The sequence below is a fragment of the Odocoileus virginianus genome, chromosome 8, assembly GCF_023699985.2.
Source record: "Odocoileus virginianus isolate 20LAN1187 ecotype Illinois chromosome 8, Ovbor_1.2, whole genome shotgun sequence".
Lineage (NCBI taxonomy): Eukaryota > Metazoa > Chordata > Mammalia > Artiodactyla > Cervidae > Odocoileus > Odocoileus virginianus.
In genome coordinates, this window is record NC_069681.1 from 32,646,355 (window position 1) to 32,660,780 (window position 14,426).

General features: G+C 43.4%; 1 protein-coding gene across 2 annotated transcripts in view; it reads left to right on the forward strand.

Moving 5' to 3' along the window:
* Positions 1-1,187: 1,187 nt before the first annotated feature.
* NALCN (sodium leak channel, non-selective) overlaps positions 1,188-14,426 on the forward strand; it is a 283,090-nt gene continuing 269,851 nt past the window's right edge. Inside the window, exon 1 of one of the 2 annotated variants that reach the window (XM_070471442.1) lies at positions 1,188-1,713. The gene's annotated coding sequence lies outside the window, so the exon portion shown is untranslated. Of the gene's footprint in view, positions 1,714-2,504; positions 2,569-14,426 lie in introns of those variants that run through there. The other variant, XM_070471443.1, reaches the window with a different exon arrangement.

Consider the following 14,426-nt stretch of genomic DNA (forward strand, 5'->3'; position numbering starts at 1 on the left):
ATCTAGGTTGCTCCCATGTCCTGGCTATTATAAACAGTGCTGCGATGAACATTGGGGTGCACGTGTCTCTTTCAGATCTGGTTTCCTCGGTGTGTATGCCCAGAAGTGGGATTGCTGGGTCATATGGCAGTTCTATTTCCAGTTTTTTAAGAAATCTCCACACTGTTCTCCATAGTGGCTGTACTAGTTTGCATTCCCACCAACAGTGTAAGAGGGTTCCCTTTTCTCCACACCCTCTCCAGCATTTATTGCTTGTAGACTTTTGGATAGCAGCCATCCTGACTGGCGTGTAATGGTACCTCATTGTGGTTTTGATTTGCATTTCTCTGATAATGAGTGATGTTGAGCATCCTTTCGTCTGTTTTTTAGCCATCTGTATGTCTTCCTTGGAGAAATGTCTGTTTAGTTCTTTGGCCCATTTTTTGATTGGGTCATTATTTCTCTGGAGTTTAGCTGAAGGAGTTGCTTGCATATTTTTGAGATTAATCCTTGGTATGTTGCTTCGTTTGCTCTTATTTTCTCCCAATCTGAGGGCTGTCTTTTCACCTTGCTTATAGTTTCCTTTGTTGTGCAAAAGCTTTTCAGTTTAATTAGGTCCCATTTGTTTATTTTTGCTTTTATTCCCAATATTCTGGGAGGTGGGTCATAGAGGATCCTGCTGTGATTTATAAACTCAAAATGGATTAAAGATCTAAATGTAAGACCAGAAACTATAAAACTCCTAGAGGAGAACATAGGCAAAACACTCTCCGGCCAGGTACCTTTATAGCCCCTAATCAGCCAGCGAGCACGCTCAATTGGATCCGACTCTGCGACCCCCTGGACTGTAGCCTGCTAGGCCCCTTCATCCATGGGATTTCCCAGGCAAGGATACTGGAGTGGGTTGGCAGTTTCCTCGCCTAGGGGATCTTCCGGACCCAGGGATCGAACCCTAGTCTCCTGTGTCTCCTGCACTTCCAGGCGGGTTCTTTACTCGCTAAGCCATTAGAAGAGGTTCTACAGTGCTGGAGGTGACCAGGTTTCCAATGGCCATTCAGCCCATTCCACATAATGAAATGTTTTAACGTTAAGAGAAAATGTTAACATGCTTAGAAGCTATAAAAGCCGCCGAGGTCCTCATGATGTAGCAACTCCACACGCCAGGGTGTGACTCGCCGGCATCCTCAGCTACCCCGTCCAGCAAGCCCAGACCGCACGCACACGCACGCACACGGCCCGGCTCGCGTGTCCGCGGTGGCCCCGCGTGTGCCCGTCCCGAGCCCAAAAGGCGCGCTTGGTGAGCTGGCCGGGGACCCCGGGCGGAGCTGGCAGAGGAGAGCCCAGCTGTTGCCGCTGGGAGGCCGAGCCGGTGGCAGCCAGGGAGAAGGAACCTGCTGGTACCCACGCTCCCCGCTCGCCACCAACCGCAGCGCCGCCTCCTCCGCCAGCTCCTCTCGGGCTGCATCCAGCCTCCCAGACCCTGCGGTAAAGCCAACTCTGATAAAAAAAAAAAAAAAAACCTGAAAAGGCAAAAGAAAAAAAGCCCTAACCCCCCGCCCCGCGCCGCGCTCGCAGGCCCCGCCGCCCGGGTGGCAGCCTCACCAACCGGGTGGCGCGCGCCGCCGGAGCCGCGGGAGGCGAGGGGCCGCGTCCCCGCGGTGGGTGCGCGCCCCGCCCGCCGCCGCCGCCGCCGCCGCCACCGCACCATGACCGCTCCGAGCGCCGGGGTTACAGGTTGGTCTCGGCCGCCAGGCCCGGGCGGGGGGGCGCGCGGGTCGTCCTGGCCAAAGCCCGGCCCAGGCGGGCGGGGGGCGAGGGCGGGGCCCGCGAGGGGAAATGGGGGCGGGAGGGGCGCCCTAGAGGGGCGCCCCCCATCTCCGCGGGGACCCGGCGAGCCTTCCCGGCCTCGGCGGGCGCTGGATGCCCCGCGGCCGCCAGACCTCGGCCTGCCCCGCGGGCACCTGGGAGGCAGGTGGCCGGGGAGGCAGAGGATGCGCCGCGCGCCCCGGGGTCACCGCGCAGGAGTGGGGGCCGCGGCGCCCGCAGGTTTCCGCGGGGGTCTCGCCCACCCCGGCCCCGGTGTCCTGCGGCTGGCTCCGCGCGCTTCTCACCGCTCCTTTCGTCATTTGGCCTTTTTGAGCGGCTGTCGTTAGGGTGGCCAGCGGGCTAGCGAAGCGATGTCCTGCCAAAGCCACGCCGTTTTGAGTCCTTAAAGATATGGTGCAGGCCCGCCTGGCCTGGCTGGAATCTCTGGGCTGGGACCCTGAGCGGGGTCTTGTCTCTCTGACTCGAATTTTCCTCTTTCATGGTAGCCTGATAACTCTAACCTCAGGTCCTGATAAATGCTTGAAATATCACAGGATACATCTTTCGATTTTCGGCATAATTGTTCAGGGAATGTATTATCAAGGATGCGTGTTCAGACGCACTCAGGTTCAGGCCTCAGAAGGATGTCTTTTTAATCTCGTGTCTGTATGGTCATCACCTCGGCCTGGATTTCCCCGGTGGCCAGACGGATGCAGGACCCGTGACTGTGTGTGAGAAGCTCGAGGTTGGCAAAGACGTTTAACAGGGATGAGAAAGTAACAGGTGGCTATTTAAAAATATATATGATTCATATTTTCATAACTACAACTGTGGCTTGAAATTAAGTAGGAGAGGTTGGCTTATGACAGTTATCCCCAAGGCAGGTATACAGCAGGATTTTTTTTTTTAACATTCAAAGATTAAGTTTCAACAGTTCTAGATAAAAATCAAGGCTTCTCAGTCCTCTACAACAAAAATGTATTTCCTAATTGGTGGGCTTTTCTTCTCTGGGGCTTTGATGTTGGATTTTGGGTTCATCTATAGCTATTTGGGGGCTTCCCAGCTGGCTCAGTGGTAAATAATCTGCCTGCCAATGCAGGAAACAGAAGAGATGAGGGTTTGATTTCTGGGTCAGGAAGATCCCCTGGAGTAGGAAATGGCAACCCATTCCAGTATTCTTGTCTAGAAAATTTCATGGACATAGGAGCCTGGTGGGCTACAGCCTGTGAGGTCACAAAGAGTGGGACATGACTGAGCTATTGCTAAAGCTAGACTGAATGAAAGAAAAATCAGATGTGGGAAAAAAATCAAAACACAAACAGGCTGATTGGACCCTCCTGGAGTTCCTAGAAGATGTGACAATCTGGCGGAGTAGGTAGTGAGCATACTAAGAGCCCTAGAACCATTGAAGACAAGCCATGTGGAATGGTGATAAAATTGACTAGGACTTGCAAGATAGTCAGAAGAGGAAAAATATTATACTTGGAAAAAAAAATCTTTGAAATGGTATCATTCGCTTGCTATTTTATCTGCTTCTTGTTTATCATTTATATTGCTTGTTTAGAGAATTGAGGTTTTGACTAGCATTGTTTTCTTCTTTTTCTGTGTGGTATTTCTTTGAAACGTGTTCCATTTGCCTCTCTGCTCTTTCCTGCATCCTTTGTGAGTGTACCGATGTGTGTGCACACTGGGGCTGGCCTATACATATTTGTTTCATCTTTTATCAGTGATGCTGTGATACTTTTAAATTTTTCATGGCTAATTTAAATTTATCCAAGGGGAAGAGTCATAAGTTTGTGAAGGAAAAGAAAAATAACATCTTCCAGTTGTATTGTATCCTAGTGTAAGCCAGGCATTGAGCTAGAAACTGAGATTTCAGTGAGGAAAAGAGATAGACCAGACCTTAGGAATCTGTCAGCAAAGACAAATAAGCAGTCAAGAGGCAAACCAATGAGATAGCCTATTTTCTAGTTTTGGTTTGGAAATTATGACCTTCAGTCTAAAGAAATTATAATTGTGTCCGCCCCAGTTATATCAACATTTTGGAGCTTGGCTGTCATGTTATGTGATTCTTACTTGTCTCAAGAACTTGTCCAAGAATTTGTTACAGCTTCAAAACTTTTTGTATGCAAACATTTAAAAATTTACCCTTTCAATTTAAATAATAATTAGATTTGAAAGACGGAGAAGGCAATGGCAACCCACTCCAGTGCTCTTGCCTGGAGAATCCCATGGACGGAGGAGCCTGGTGGGCTGCAGTCCGTGGGGTCGCTAAGAGTCAGACACGACTGAGCGACTTCACTTTCACTTTTCACTTTCATGCACTGGAGAAGGAAATGGCAACCCACTCCAGTGTTCTTCCTGGAGAATCCCAGGGACGGGGGAGCCTGGTGGGCTGCCGTCTATGGGGTCGCGCGGAGTCAGACACAACTGAAGTGACTTAGCAGCAGCAGAATATTTGAAAGAAACAACAGAAATGATAATGATAAGAGAATATACAACCATAGTCCCAACAACCTAGTATGAAAGATTGTAGTCTCTGTGTATCTTTAAGACTATGTGACTTTTGTGTCGTTGTGGTCATGTCTTGTGCATTTATCTTAGTTTATCCATTTATTATTTATTATAAGCATTTGTCATGTTTCTATACAGTTTTCATCCTTAAAAATTATACATGGCTATATAAGACTGTCTTCTTTGAATATAGTCTCACTATGGCCATACCTCTATCACTGGATATTTGCTGTTTTTAGCTTTTCATCATTGTAAATAATGCCCTGATAATGAGAGTATAAGGATTTATTTCTATTGAATGTTATTTTTTCATGACAAATTCCAAGCAGTCATATTTCTGGGAAAAATGGATTATCTAAATTTCTAAGTAGATATATATACATTATATATCATTATATATATTATATAAATTTATAGATATATATTATATGTTACAAATAGGCATAACTTCAAGTTGGTTTCCTAAAATTATAATTTTGAATAAGATGAGTTGCATGCTTTCTGAGGTAAATCTGCCTCCTTTTTAGTATCTGTGGCTCATCTTCCCTCTTTTACAGGAACAAAAGAAGATAAAATAGTAGCTTGGATTGATGACCTTTGCAGTATATAAAGACTTAACCTTTAACAAGTTCAGCTGAAATCCAGCTGACAAAATACACCTCAGGGTAAAATCAGAGTAGGAATGCTATAAAAGTTGTATGCTGAATAAAAAAAGTAACTAAATGCAAGGTCTTTTAGGAAAAATGATTTTTGAGCTCAGGTATCTCATTCTGCTTTTTGCCTTCCTACTCAGAGTTCAGATAAATGACCAGAGAAATTTGTTAGAGTGAGAAAACTGTACCCTATGGGTATGGAGAGAAGACCATTTGTTCCTTGGCTGTTGACCCTAAGGCATCCCTTGTAGACTCTGTATGGATGGGACTGGGCCCATGTGAAAGTGAAAAGTGAAGTCGCTCAGTCATATCTGACTCTTTGTGACCCCACGGACTGTACGCCACCAGGCTCCTCAGCCCATGGGATTCTCAGGGCAAGAGCACTGGAGTGGGTTACCATTGCCTTCTCCAGGGGATCTTTCCAACTCAGGGATCGAACCCGGGTCTCCCGCATTGCAGGCAGACACTTTGTGACTGAGGGGCGAAACTAAGGTTCAGACCACAACTCTCTTTCTCAGAGATTTGTACAAAACTTGAGGAACAGAGCTGCTGCTGAAGCCCTTGATATGGGGGGGTGAAGGCTCAAGTTAGAGCGTTCTGTTGGTGAGACGGAATTACCTGACTTTTGAAGCCGTTTCTTCACGAGACCCCAGGGCCAGGGCGGACACACCAAACCGAATGTGCTTGGTTGACAGGGACGGACCCCCGGAGGTTGGGGCAGGACTGGGGGTTCTGGAGAGGGGCTCCAGGAGCATTAGGAGTTTGAAATTTCAGAACGCTGCTGCCAAGGGAGTCATTTATGCAGGGGTCAAGAGTGGGACTTATCTCCAATTATGCAAAGAAGGGAGATGAAAAGAAGACTTTGTCTGGGGCAGGGATGTTGCGTGGAAGACAGCCAGCACCAACACACACATCAGTGCTCTTCCTTCCAGGAGATCAGAGCACGTGGATCACAGCCCTTATTCTAAGTGAAATATAGTAATTATTTTCTTTTAGAGGGAAAAACAAACATGCAGATGAAGATAGGGTGCCCTGGACCAGAAACATTAAAGATAGCCAGCATCTAGATCTGGGCTTCCCTGGTGACTCAGTTGGTAAAGAACCCCCCTGCAATGCAGGAGACCCAGGTTTGATCCCTGGGTCGGGAAGATCCCCTGGAGAAGGAAATGGCAACCCACTCCAGTATTCTTGCCTGGAAAATCCCAGGGACAGAGGAGCCTGGTGGGCTACGGTCCATGGGATCGCAAAGAGTCGGACACAACATAGCGACTAAACCACCACCAGCATCTAGATCTAGCCTGCTGAATACTTTAAGTTTGAAAAATAAGAAAAAGAAAACTATCCCCTCAGTATTTTGATGAAGTTTTTTAAAGAAAAGTATTCACAAAGGAAAATTTAGATTAACTTCATTCTCGAACCTTTGCAAAATTAAAGCAGCAGTTAAATAATATACTGAAAATGCGTTAATTCTGAAAAAAAAATAAGCAGCAGACTATGGTTCTCTTAGGATACTAATATGGCTCAAAATGAAATATAAAAGAGATGAAGAAGTGCATATTAGGCATGTGCTACCCAAACAAACCCCAAAACAAAAACAAAAATCCCAGTGAGGTTAAGTATATAGAAACAGAGCAATAGATCAAAAAATAATTAAATGAGGGGAAAAAGGGCCTTAAAATAATAAAAGTTACTATTTTTAATGAGAGCTTCCCAAGTGGCTCAGATGGTAAAGAATCTGCCTGCAATGCAGAAGACCCAGGTTCTATCCCTGAGTTGGGAAGATCCCCTAAAGAAGGGAATAGCAACCCACTCCAGTATTCTTGCCTGGAGAATCCCCATGGACAGACAAGCCTGGTGGGCTACAGTCCGTGGGGTCTCAAAGAATTGTACATGACTGAGCAACCAACACTTCATAAACTTTATAAACTTTAATAACTCTAATAAAGTTTTACTTACAAGCTTTATATATACATATACTGATTATTATAGCATTATACTGTGAATACTCAAATGTATTCTTGTGTGTTTTCATTTTTGGAGCAACATGGTCCTTAGTTGATGTATTTCCTCAAAGGCATCTGTGACCTACAATGGGATAAGGAAGCAGCAATTCAGCTTAGGAAATAAAGAAAACAATGCAGCAGACTGGAGAGAAGAGGATGATATTTAAAAACATGAATGAATTCATGATAAAATAGAAAAGCTCTGGATCTGATAGAAAAAAATAAAACCCAGCATTCCAGTCTTTAAGTCCTACTAATGTATATAGCTATCTGTAGGAGGTATTGGTGCCCCAAGAACTAAGAATGAGGTCCATCAGAAGGCTGAGAACGGGGACCCGTGAAGGAAGGTGTTGGAGAAGCCAGGCATGAAATTCTAAGGATGGGTGACTGACATGGGAAATGCAGAGGAGGGTGGGGGTTTATCAATAGGACAGATGCCAGCAGGTGTTGGTGGCTGAACCAACAGAATGAAAAGGAGGGATGGGTGAGGAGCAAAGCCAGGACTTCAAGCTTGGGTGATTGTCGGTGTTTTTGCCGCTATTTGTACTGCCTTGGTAGAACAACTAATTTATTATTTATCTTTCAGTTAGCAGTATCTATAGGTTAAATCCTTCGCTTCACTGTTTCTATATCTGTTCTTTATCGTTATGAAATTCATAGGCGATACAGCTTCATGTATCACTTTTGAAGTAGAGGAAGGATTTTTAAAAATTGCCTATTATTTCTGGAAAGTACAAATTATGGGGGCCTGTGTCAGACAAGATAGAAATTTGTATCAGACGAGATACAAGACTGATAGTTTAAAATACAGTTGAGTATCTATCATAAAATTTGCCTGGGGTTAAAAAATATATGTATATGTATATATATATAATTCAAGCCTGAAAACTTTCTTAACTATCCCTCTCAAGAGCTGAAGCACAGAGATTAAGATAAATATTGCAAATAGGAATTTAAATTTTCAGAACTAGAGCTTCTTGGATTATTCTTTCCTTCTCCCTCATTTCCATATGTCAATACTTTCAAGAGAAAAGAAATTTTAAACTCTGAGGAACCTCAAAATAATTTTCTACTTTTCATTCAGTTCAGTTCAGGTCAGTCGCTCAGTCGTGTCCGACTCTTTGCGACCTCATGAATCGCAGCATGCCAGGCCTCCCTGTCCATCACAAACTCCCGGAGTTTACTCAAACTCATGTCCATCGAGTCGGTGATGCCATCCAGCCATCTCATCCTCTGTCGTCCCCTTCTCCTGCCCCCAATCCCTCCCAGCATCAGGGTCTTTTCCAATGAGTCAACTCTTCCCATGAGGTGGCCAAAGTATTGGAGTTTCAGCTTCAGCATCAGTCCTTCCAGTGAACACCCAGGACTGATCTTCTTTAGGATGGACTGGTTGGATCTCCTCGCAGTCCAAGGGACTCTCAAGAGTCTTCTCCAACACCACAGTTCAAAACCATCAATTCTTCAGCGCTCAGCTTTCTTTCTCACATCCATACATGACTACTGGAAAAACCGTAGCCTTAACTAGATGGGCCTTTGTGGACAAAGTAATGTCTCTGCTTTTTAATATGTTGTCTAGGTTGGTCATAACTTTCCTTCCAAGGAGTAAGCGTCTTTTAATTTCATGGCTGCAATCACCAACTGCAGTGATTTTGGAGCCCCAGAAAATAAAGTCTGATGCTGTTTCCCCATCTATTTGCCATGAAGTGATGGGACCGGATGCTATGATCTTAGTTTTCTGAATGTTGAGCTTTAAGCCAACTTTTTCACTCTCCTCTTTCACTTTCATCAAGAGGCTCTTTAGTTCTTCACTTTCTGTCATAAGGGTGGTGTTATCTGCATATCTGAGGTTATTAATATTTCTCCCGGCAATCTTGATTCCAGCTTGTGCTTCCTCCAGCCTAGCATTTCTCATGATATACTCTGCATATAAGTTAAATAAGCAGGGTGACAATATACAGCCTTGACGTACTCCTTTTCCTATTTGGAACCAGTCTGTTGTTCCATGTCCAGTTCTAACTGTTGCTTCCTGACCTGCATACAGGTTTCTCAAGAGGTTTCCCATCTCTTTCAGAATTTTCCACAGTTTATTGTGATCCACACAGTCGAAGGCTTTGGCATAGTCAATAAAGCAGAAATAGATGTTTTTCTGGAACTCTCTTGCTTTTTCAATGATCCAGCAGATGTTGGCAATTTGATCTCTGGTTCCTCTGCCTTTTCTAAAACCAGCTTGAACATCTGGAAGTTCTCAGGTCACGTATTGCTGAAGCCTGGCTTGGAGAATTTTGAGCATTACTTTACTAGCGTGTGAGATGAGTGCAATTGTGCGGTAGTTTGAGCATTCTTTGGCATTGCCTTTCTTTGGGATTAGGATGAAAACTGATGTTTTCCAGTCCTGTGGCCACTGCTGAGTTTTCCAAATTTGCTGATATATTGAGTGCAGCACTTTCACAGCATCATATCTCAGGATTTAAAATAGCTCAACTGGAATTCCATCACCTCCACTAGCTTTGTTCATAGTGATGCTTGCTAAGGCCCACTTGACTTCACATTCCAGGATATCTGGCTCTAGGTGAGTGATCACACCATCGTGATTATCTGGGTCGTGAAGATCTTTTTTTGTACAGTTCTGTGTGTTCTTGCCACCTCTTCTTAGTATCTTCTGCTTCTGTCAGGTCCATACCATTTCTGTCCTTTATTGTGCCCATCTTTGCATGAAATGTTCCCTTTGTATCTCTAATTTTCTTGAAGAGATCTCTAGTCTTTCCCATTCTATTGTTTTCCTCTATTTCTTTGCATTGATCACTGAGGGAGGCTTTCTCATCTCTCCTTGCTATTCTTTGGAACTCTGCATTCAAATGGGAATATCTTTCCTTTTCTCCTTTGCTTTTCACTTCTCTTCTTTTCACAGCTATTTGTAAGGCCTCCTTAGACAGCCATTTTGCTTTTTTGCATTTCTTTTCCATGGGAATGGTCTTGATCCATGTCTCCTGTATGGTGTCACGAACCTCCATCCATAGTTCATCAGGTTCTCTGTCTATCAGATCTAGTCCCTTAAATCTACTTCTCATAAGCCAAGAATATATCCTTGTATATCAAATATATTCAAATACATCAAATATTTTTGAGATAATTACAACATTCTCTGAGGAAAACTTATACTACATATAAATCTATATATATATATCTGTGTATCTATATCTATGTAGATATAGATACACACACACATATTTGGGTTTCCAAGGTGGCTCAGTGGTAAAGAATCCACGTGACTGGGCAGGAGACTCAGGAGACCTGGATTCAGTCCCTGGTTTGGGAAGATCCCCTGGAGTAGGAAAAGGCAGCCCACTCCAGTATTCTTGCCTGAAAAATCCTATGGACAGAGGAGCCTGGCGGGCTACAGTCCTTGGGGTCACAAAGAGTCAGCCACGAGTGAGCGATTGAGCAGTGAGCATACATACATTCGGTTATAGCTCAGAATCTTTGCTTCAGATTTCTATTTTGCCTTTCTTGTTTATACCAGTCTCTCTGATTTTTTCCCCCAAATAAAGTCTTGACTGTCACCTGAATGCTCCTCGGAGCATCTAGACTGGTGATTCCATCACTCTTGGGATCGGTGCTGGGAGAGTGTGTTAAGAATCACCTGGGGAATGTTTTTTTTTAAAGCATTTTCCATACTTGGCTCACAGGGTTCTGATTTTGTATGTCTGAGGTGAAGGATGGTTGAGAATGTTTACAAACCTCCCTGAATGATGAATGTTAACAGTCTTTGGAAACTACTGTTTTAAAACATTCACGGCTTTGTCCAGGTTTGGGAGATTCATATCGCAAAATAGAACAACTGCACATACGCAAATAAATAGAAGGTTTCTTTTGACTTTCCGTACTATTTATGGAAAAGTTTTGAAAACCACTGTTTTCACCATCCATCTTCCTTGATCAACTTTTGCAGGTTCATTACAAGATTAAGCAGCCACAATAAAAGGAGATGATCTTCTTTACTTGTCTTTCGTAACATTTAAATGATAGTAGCGGTTTCTTATAATGGAATGCCTATCCTTGACTGTTGGATGATGTGTGTGTATGCTCAGTCATGTCTGGTTCTTTGCGACCCCATGGGCTGTAGTCCACTAGGCTTCTCTCTGCATGGAATTTTTCAGGCAAGAATACTGGTGTGGGTTGCCATTTCCTACTCTAGGGGAACTTCCTGACCCAGGGATCAAACCTGAATCTCCTGCTTTGGCAGGAGGATCCTTTACCCACTGCGCCACCTGGGAAGCCCCTATTGGATGATGAAAACCCTTAAAAATTCTGCCATGGCCTGGAGGAAACTGGACCTTTCTTAAAAATTTGTATCATCAGCCCGTGGTGAATTTTACTTCTGATATTCTTTTCTTGAAAGCTTCTTACTCCTACCTTGGGCCCAAAATAATTCACAAAATTTTAAATGCCTGTCCTTTCTAAATGTGGAGAGAAAGGCTAGGGCTTGTTAAAAGGATTGACTGGATTTCCTGAGTAGGGAAGTGGGAAAGAGGCTGTTCATCCTACATGCGTGAGCTGATTGCTCCAATTTGTAATCAATACAGTGACTCAGGCGACACAGATTCAACTGAGGCTCTCTCCCACTGCTGGGCTGTTGTAGTTTGGCTTGCGGAGTGCAGTATAAAAGAGTATTGGGTCATCATACTGTATCCTGAATTCCTTTACCAAATCCAGTGATTTTTAAAGGTCAAAGAAAATTCAATTTTCACAATGCAAAATGAAACCGCCCAGAATCCTTGAGGAAGTCATAACACTGTTTTGAAGTATTTGTAGGAAGAACCAGGAAAAAAAAAAATTGCTGCTTTTCTTTGGGAATTAAGAAGTAGACTCAGTATAAAAGGTGGGGATCTGTTTTCTGTTTTCCATCAGTGTGTTGACAAAAGGAAGCGAGAGACGAAGAGCCTGCGGTTGGAGATGCCCTTTGAAAGGTTTGGCTTCTGCTGTTCGGTGACCCATCTTGGGTGGCCCTTGCGGTCCTGCTGAGACCAGACATGTGTGTAACACTGTGTTTGCAGGGCTGGGTCCCGGTGTAGCCAGGCCAAGGCGTCGATGAGTAAGCACCCAAATGAGAAGTGCATTTGGAGACAAGGAGGCAGAGAGTACAGAAGCAGGGCTGCTGCTGTGATCTGGGGCCCAATCTTAGCTCTGCCTTAGTTCGCCTGCTCGAGTGCAGTGCTTTGCTTTTTGTGAAGGCAGACCTAGGACTCAGGCAGCTGCCTGTCTTTCCTCCAGCCACTAGGAACCCATTAGAAGAAAAGATGCATTGCATTGGGCCAATTAAATTTCTAAAGTGAAGGATACTCAGGGAGCAGGAGACACTTGCTCCAGGCATTGCGGTCTGGATGCTGCCTTTGTTTTTGTTTAGTTGCTCAGTCGTGTCCAACTCTTTTGGGACCCCATAGGATGGAGCCTGCCAGGGTCCTCTGTCTGTGGAATTTCTCTAAGCAAGAATTCTGGAGTGGGTTGCCATTTCCTTCTCCAGGGGATCTTCCCAACCCAGGGATTGAACCTGCATCTTCTACATTTGAAGGTGGATTCTATACTATCTGAGACATCAGGGAACTGAGATGCCGCCTTGCTCTATCTAATTTGGTTTCATTCCCCAGACTTGGGAGAGGCTAGAACTTGGAGACTCCCCATCTTTGCTCTCTGGAAAAGAGAAGATTCTATTCACAAAGCCCTGGAAAGGTCAGACTGAAAGGCACGCACAGCTGAATGTCATGGGGATAAAGGTCAGAAAGTGACCTTGGGTTAGACACTTACCTTCTCTAAAGCTCAGTGTCACCTGTAAAATGGGGATAACAGAGACAGCTGCTTCACTGGGGTGTGGGGAGCAGCTGATGACATAATCCACTCCAAGCTCTTAGCTTCACACATGAAGAATCCTCAGCAAAATGTCAGGTGTTGTTTATTTATGCTTAAAAACTGACAATTTTTATATTTGACTTGTCTTAAAGAAATTGCAATGAAATTCATCATTGTTGCAAAACCTTTGAGTTGTACAAAAGTTCTTGAAGTTAAAAAGTAAGTCAAATTCTCTGCCCCTACCTCTGCTCTCCTGACAAAACAGACTCCCTGGGTTCTAGACATGCTTCCAGTTCATGTAGATCTAGACAAGCTTGCCTCAGACTTTTAATCTGTACAATGGGAATAATGCCGAAAACTACCTCTGAGAGGTATCATGACCTTACAATAGTACCTGACACAGAGCCAGCTTTCAATAAATATTTGCTCTCTTCTTTCAAGTTAAAAAAAAAAAGTGTGTAAAGTTTAAGCTTGATTCTCTGCTAAAATTATAAACAGTAGTTTACAGGCCATCTTTCTACCCTAAGAGTTGATAAAAAAATACTTCGAGAGTATGCTAATTTTGTCATTGGAAGTCTCTTGGAATGCAATCTATTACAAACTTCCAGACAAAGCAGAAGTGTTTCTACAAAATCTACCATATGGTTATTGTCTCTGAGAATATCTGAAAAGAAGAGATATCCCATTTCTTGGGATGGCCCAACACATTAGTATTGGAAACTTTTAGATTAAACAGTTTCCTGTTGCTGTTATTGAATAAAGAACCACCACTTGTTAACTCTGGTAGCTTCTGTTTAGTCTGGATTTTCCTTACTGGAACAACAAAGAACATTACAGAACAGAATTATATCTTTGACGGTACTTTGAGTTTTGGATTTTTGGATAACAGAAGAATTTCTCTCACTAAATCTCTCCTTTCTGCTGTAAGACAGTCTCTGCAGAAAAACAAACAGTTCTACCCATATATCTTAAGTCGGATCTATTTTCTAGTCTTCATGTTCTCAGCACATTCTGTTGAGAATTTATGAGACTGAAACTAACTCTAGGAAATGAAGAAATCTGTCATCTTTAGGAAGTGAAGACAGCTGTCTCTTTACTACATGATGTAAGATTATCAGATAGGAGTTAGTAGATGCTTTTTTTCTCAAATTCTTTCACAATTTAGAGAAAAGATAATAAAATCATAATATACTATTTCTAAGATTCATTTTAAAGGAAAAAGGCTGGATAAATGAATAATGACTTCAGAAACCTTAAAGTGACATTTAAATGGATTTGATGAGGAGAATGATGATTTCTTGCTGGAAAAAAAAAGATACTTTTATAAATGTGTGGCTGGAGTAACTATAACATGAACCATATAATACCAATGGATTCAATTTTAAGAGATGAAAATGTCTGTCGTATTTTCACAAACAATACTCAATCCAAGAGGGTTTAGAAACAACCAGGCCATGTGATTAGAACATGTTGAAAGGTGGTTTTCTTTTTCTTACCTATTTTATAATGTACTTAAATTTTAATTTAATAGTTCTGTAAGTCACCCTGTCTTGGTTTATATCTTGGTGCAGCTCTGTGCCTAAGTTCCTTGATCTGTGAAATGGTTCTTGTAAGAACTGAATGTTAT